The following is a 6,000-nucleotide window of genomic DNA, read 5'->3' as shown; positions in this document are numbered from 1 at the left end:
CCTGTCTGTCTGTCTGTCTGTCTGTCTGCCTGCCTGCCTGCCTGCCTGTCTGTCTGTCTGTCTGTCTGTCTGTCTGTCTGTCTGTCTGTCTGCCTGCCTGCCTGCCTGCCTGCCTGCCTGTCTGTCTGTCTGTCTGTCTGTCTGTCTGTCTGTCTTTGTGCGTTCCTACGTGTGCAATAAAAAGAGGTTCGCAGACAACATTAAGTTTGGCTCCAGGATTTATTTCTTTGTTTTATTATTGATAAAAAAAAATTAAATCAACTTTTAATACTTAAAGAGGAAATCTCTAATATTATTCCTAGTGCAGAGCATTCCATCAGTAGGCCATAGGTTCAATCAGCACTTTGTTTCCTCATTCAGGGATTGATACTAACATTCATTTATATTATGAAAATCTTCAAGGTTGGCACTTTAATTTATTTGATTTGATTTATGTTGGTCCTTTGTTCTCGATAGTGTTCATATGGCCCTTTGTGTTGAAGCAGCAGACCAAACTTTGTTAATCAATACCGGAAATGTATTATTACCATCTAAACAGGACAGGGAATGCAGAGAGAGAGAAAGATATAAGTTTAATTTCAGGGAAGGCCCCAATTGATTAGGGCTGAAACAATTCAGTTACTCAATTGACAAGAAAGAAAACTAATGTGTGCTGTATGAAGCTCCAGAAGTCAGTCACTGCCAAATGATTGATTGACAATGGAAATAATCGCTTCAGCCCTGATATGGATTCTGGTGTGTTAAGGGTTTGCACACACACACTCACTCACGCAGTGTGCACACACACACTAATAATAGATTGAGATGACACACCAATGATTGTCTGTCACAACACCCACTAATCTGAGACACAAGCAAACACACACACACACACACACACATAGCCACGCATGCATGCACACACGGGCACACAGACACACACAGGCACGCACGCATGCACACACACACACACACACACAGGCACGTATGCACACACACACACATACACAAGTACACATTCACCTGAAGTGTTGAAGACATGGTACTCACGCGTACGCAGACTCAAGGTTGTAACACTTAAAACAGGACATAATCAAAGTGAAAACATCTCAATTAAGTACTACATTGTGACTATTAATATGAATGGAATATTAATGCAACAGGTTTGAATGTACTTGAAGACATCATCAAATGATAAAATACCCCAAGAACTCTTCGACATTATGAGGAAGTTTAGGGATTCCACAGGTCAAGGCGTATTATTTATCATATGCACAGTATATCATAGGGTCATTCTGAACTGTGAACTTCCTTGCATAAGTAAACAACATACATGAAGAATATAGAAATAAAACATGACAATAGAACATAAGTGGTGGTTAAAGAGGAGTAAAGATGGACATTCAAGAGTTGAAATGAACATGAACATCCAGGTAGCTTGTGAATGCGGTGGCCAGAGCGTGTGAAGTTTTGCGATAAAGTTTGGTGTCATTTCTTCGCATAGTCGATCAAACAAGTTTAGTGTATTATGAAACAGTTGTAAATTAACCTTCATCATTTTGTTCGCTACCTTTAACAAAGTGGTTTAATTGTGTGTTTGAATTGTTTCTGAATAAATCGTCTCTGAACTCCATTGCACCGTGAGCGTAGTCCTCTCTGCACAGAGCCTATTCAGAGCAGTCATCATCAGACCACACAGCTGTCACTCATTGCACTGATTATGGGCCTGCCTCTCTCTGTTCCAGGGGACAGTAGGCCTCTCTAGTGAGGATGAGTCTACCACTGTGTCCTGGTACACAGAAGGAGCTGATCCATAATTATGCTTCTGAGCAGCACCTGTGCCTCTCTTATGACGAAACCACTCTGAAACGTTTCTCTGGTGTAACGGGTTGATGGTGGTGAGAAGAGCTCGCAGGTGTTTTGCATCAGTTTACAATTGGATAATTGCAGGGATTTGTGAGTGTTTGTTTAGGGAATGGGATTGTCTACTGATGGTTTAACATAATAAAAGGTAGATGATCGAAGAGTATATTAGAACTAAGAATATATTAACCAGAATAAGTGTGCAGAAACATGAAGCTGTCGTGTGCAAACGTCTTAGTTTGTTATTTCAGTTGCACATACACTGGGGTGGAACGTGTGTGTGTGTGTGTGTGTGTGTGTGTGTGTGTGTGTGTGTGTGTGTGTGTGTGTGTGTGTGTGTGTGTGTGTGCGTGCGTGCGTGTGTGTACACTCACACACACACACAGCTAATGACACTTGTTGATGGATCGCACCCCGGGCCAAGTGGGGTGTGTGTCTTTGTGTGTGTGTCTGTGCGTGCCGTTTTGTCTGATGAATGGACGCTTCATGAGGGACATGCTTTACCTCTCATTATCTTCAACCTCAGGAGACACAAACAGGAAGTACAAAACAACCTGCTACTCACGCACACATGTAAGAAGCAGCTTCTTCAGACAGCAGACATGCTGCTCTGTGAACAGATGTTTATGGACCGTTGTGAAAGCATAATCCATCCAGACAAATAATGAGACCAACACATACATCAGGGCTGCTCTGTAATTTGTTTTAAATTTATTCCGGGCCACCGTTGAAGTGTACTCCATCAAAGGTTAAGTGTTTCGGCTGATTGCAAGTCAAATGATGCTTGCACGCATGAGAAACCCATTGTGAATGTCTGCAATAGGAAAGAATGAATTGGTGGGAAATGACTGTCTCAGTCAGACAACAGGCCTGTTGGGCACCAATGTAATAGTGCCTGGTTACATAATGCTTCAGCTTGTTTTGGGTGTTGTGTGTTGTGAACGTATTATGCAAATATAAACAAATCAATACCTTACCTTTTTTGCTGGTTCCTATATTATGGAGCAAAAAATACCAGTCCGGTGGCAGATTGAGCAGATGATTTATTCATGACATATTTTTACTCGGCTAGGAATGAGTCAATAAAGATGTAGCTACTCAAACTGAAGAGCCCTCTCTTAAACGCTGCGATTTATAAACCATTAATCTACAAATATCTTCACTATAATTCAGTTAAAATAAGAGCCTTGAAATGACAAAATACTTTGGCTTTGAGTAATTCAGTGGTGCAATTTAAGAAGGTCTTGTGGCCACAATGAATGCTCAATAATCAGAATATAATTAATATCAAAGGAAAAATGAGAAACAGCAATGTACCAGTCTAGGTCTAGTGATGAATGAGAGATTAAGAGACCAGACACCATGGCCACCGTCCAGAGAGAGACCAGAGAGAGACCAGAGACCACCGCCACTGTTAAGAGAGACCAGAGACACCATCCAGAGAGAGACCAGAGACACCATGGCCACCGTCCAGAGAGAGACCAGAGACCACCGCCACTGTTAAGAGAGAAAAGAGACACCGTGGCCACCATGCAGAGACCAGAGAGAGACCAAAGACACCATGGCCACCGTCCAGAGACACCTTGGCCACCGTCCAGAGAGACCAGTAACACCACCACGACAGTCCAGAGAGACCAGAGAGAGACCTGAGACACCCGCCACTGTTAAGAGAGACCAGAGGCCGCCGCCACCGTCCAGAGAGAGACCAGGGAGAGGCCACGCCTCCGTCCAGAGCCCAGAGAGAGAACAGAACCACCGTGCGTGCGTGCGTGCGTGTTTGTGTATGTGTGTATTTTTTGTTTATTTGGTAGCATAATCTTTTGCAGAGTGACCAAACAATTGATCCCGAAAAGACGTCCTTTTGGATTTGTGTTTGAAAGTGGCCTGAGGGGAGAAGCCTGGAGGGGTGGAGCCTGGAGGGGAGGAGCCTGGAGAGGCGTAGCAGGGAGGGGAGGAGCCTGGAGGGGAGGAGCCTGGAGAGGCGGAGCAGGGAGGCAGGAGGACAGAACAACACACTCAGACGGCCACACTCTGTGGTCTCTGGTCTCTCTGGACGTTGGCGGCGGTGTCTCTGGTCTCTCTGGACGGTGGAAATTATCTCTGGTCTCTCACTGGTCTCTCTCTGTACGGTGGCGGCGGTTTCTGGTCTCTCTCTGGATGGTGGTGTCTCCGGTCTCTCTTTGGACAGGGCATTGGTTTCTCTGGTGTCTCTCTCTCTCGATGGTGGCGGTGGTGTCTCTGGTCTCTCTTGACGGTGACAGTGGTGTCTCGGGTCTCTCTCTGGACGGTGCTGGCGGTTTTTCTGGTCTCTCTGAACGGTGTAAGTGATCTCTGGTCTCTCACTGGTCTCTCTCTGGACGGTCGCGGTGGTCTCTGGTCTCTCTCTCGACGGTTGCGGTGGTCTCTTGTCTCTCTCTGGACAGTGGCGGTGGTTTCTGGTCTCTCTCTGGTCCCTCTTTTGGACGGGCGGTGGTTTCTCTGGTCTCTCTCTCTCTCGATGGTGGCGTTGGCGTCTCTGGTCTCTCTCTGGATGGTTGCGGTGGTGTCTCTTGTCTCTCTTTGGATGATGGTGTCACTGGATGCAACACAACAAAAAAGAAGGAAAACCAAATCATATTGGAGGGGGATGAGGGGAGCAGAAGATTGACACGGTTGTTTATTCTGAATACATTTGAATATGATCTAGCGTTATGCTATTAATGGAGTGCATAGGGCCACCTTTCATACGGATGCACCTAATATTCACTTTCACTTGTGGCTGTTTTCGTATGCCACATCCCTCCCTTGATGTTTTTTATGCTGCAATACTAACAGTTTTCACTGACCCACTACTGCCCCCCAGTGGTAAGTTGCTTTTCTTCCATCCATTACGCTATTATAGGGATGCCATGTATTCATTGACGCACACACGGGCACACACACAAAGGTGAGTAACTTAGATTTGAGAAAAGTAGCCTGAATACAACACAGCCTGTTGCCTACAGTAGTGCATAGCAACATATGACTGTTGACAAATAAAGTAAATCACAATTTTAGTGCAACAATCCTTTTTGGTTCCTTTTTACTTGAACATGAGCAATACAATACAAAAATAGTTAAATGTAACAAGCTAATTTAGGAACTTTTAAGTGTGGTAAAAGCAGAGTGTGTAAAGTCTCAGACTGGAATTGACACTCACCCCAGGGGTGAGTGTGATTAGCCATTTAAAACCGTTTGAAAATCTGCCTTTTCCTCCCATTAGTGCCATAACAAGTGGGCGTTTCCCTATAGATGTATGATGGGTAGATAAGCAGGTAGGCTGCACTATCCAGCGTACATCTAGATGGACCACCCCACATGTGACGTCACCTAAATACAGCAAAAGGCAGATTGCGCAGGAAAAACTGCTTGCAATGGCTAATCCCACTCACAGCTGGTGGCATTACATCCCCCCTTTGACACATCAGATCCATAGAATCCTCATTGTTACCGTCTTCAGCGGTGCAATGCCCTCAAATGAACCAGAAGCTCCCAGGCTCTCCTCCCCCGACTGATCAAGCTCATCATAGCTGTGGGCGGCATTGGGCCGAACGGGAATACTGGATGCATGAAGTTCTACTGGACAAGTCACATGATTTCCCAGCCTGTTTCGAGGAAGACATGGGAGGAGGGTATTGACCCAGCGGTGTGTGGGTGAGTAATGGGAGGACTGGGACTTGGCGCCTGCTTGGTCACCCATCCTCACCGCGGAAGGTCATCACTCATCCCGAAAGAGAGGGACGGGAGCAGAGAGACAAGAGGATCCATCGTCACGCCTTGACAGTGGGACAGAAGTTATCCTGACAGCACGACCGTGTTAACAAGGTTTAGAGTGTGTTGTCCACACAACCCAAATATTTGCAAATTTGTGAAGGGAGAAGCTAAGGTTAGGGACCAGAGACCTCCCACCGTCCAGAGAGACCAGAGACACTACTGCGACCGTCCAGAGAGACCAGAGACACTGCTGCGAACGTCCAGAGACACCACTGCCACCATCCAGAGAGACCAGAGACACTACTGCGACCGTACAGAGACACCACCGCCACCGTCCAGAGAGACCAGAGACCACCGCCAACGTCCAGAGAGAGACCAGAGACACGACTGCGACTGTCCAGAGAGACCAGAGACACTACTGTGACT

This window comes from Gadus chalcogrammus, chromosome 10 (assembly GCF_026213295.1).
Source record: "Gadus chalcogrammus isolate NIFS_2021 chromosome 10, NIFS_Gcha_1.0, whole genome shotgun sequence".
NCBI classification, from domain to species: Eukaryota; Metazoa; Chordata; class Actinopteri; order Gadiformes; family Gadidae; genus Gadus; species Gadus chalcogrammus.
The sequence above is the reverse complement of the archived record's forward strand: the minus strand, read 5'-3'. Positions refer to the sequence as shown.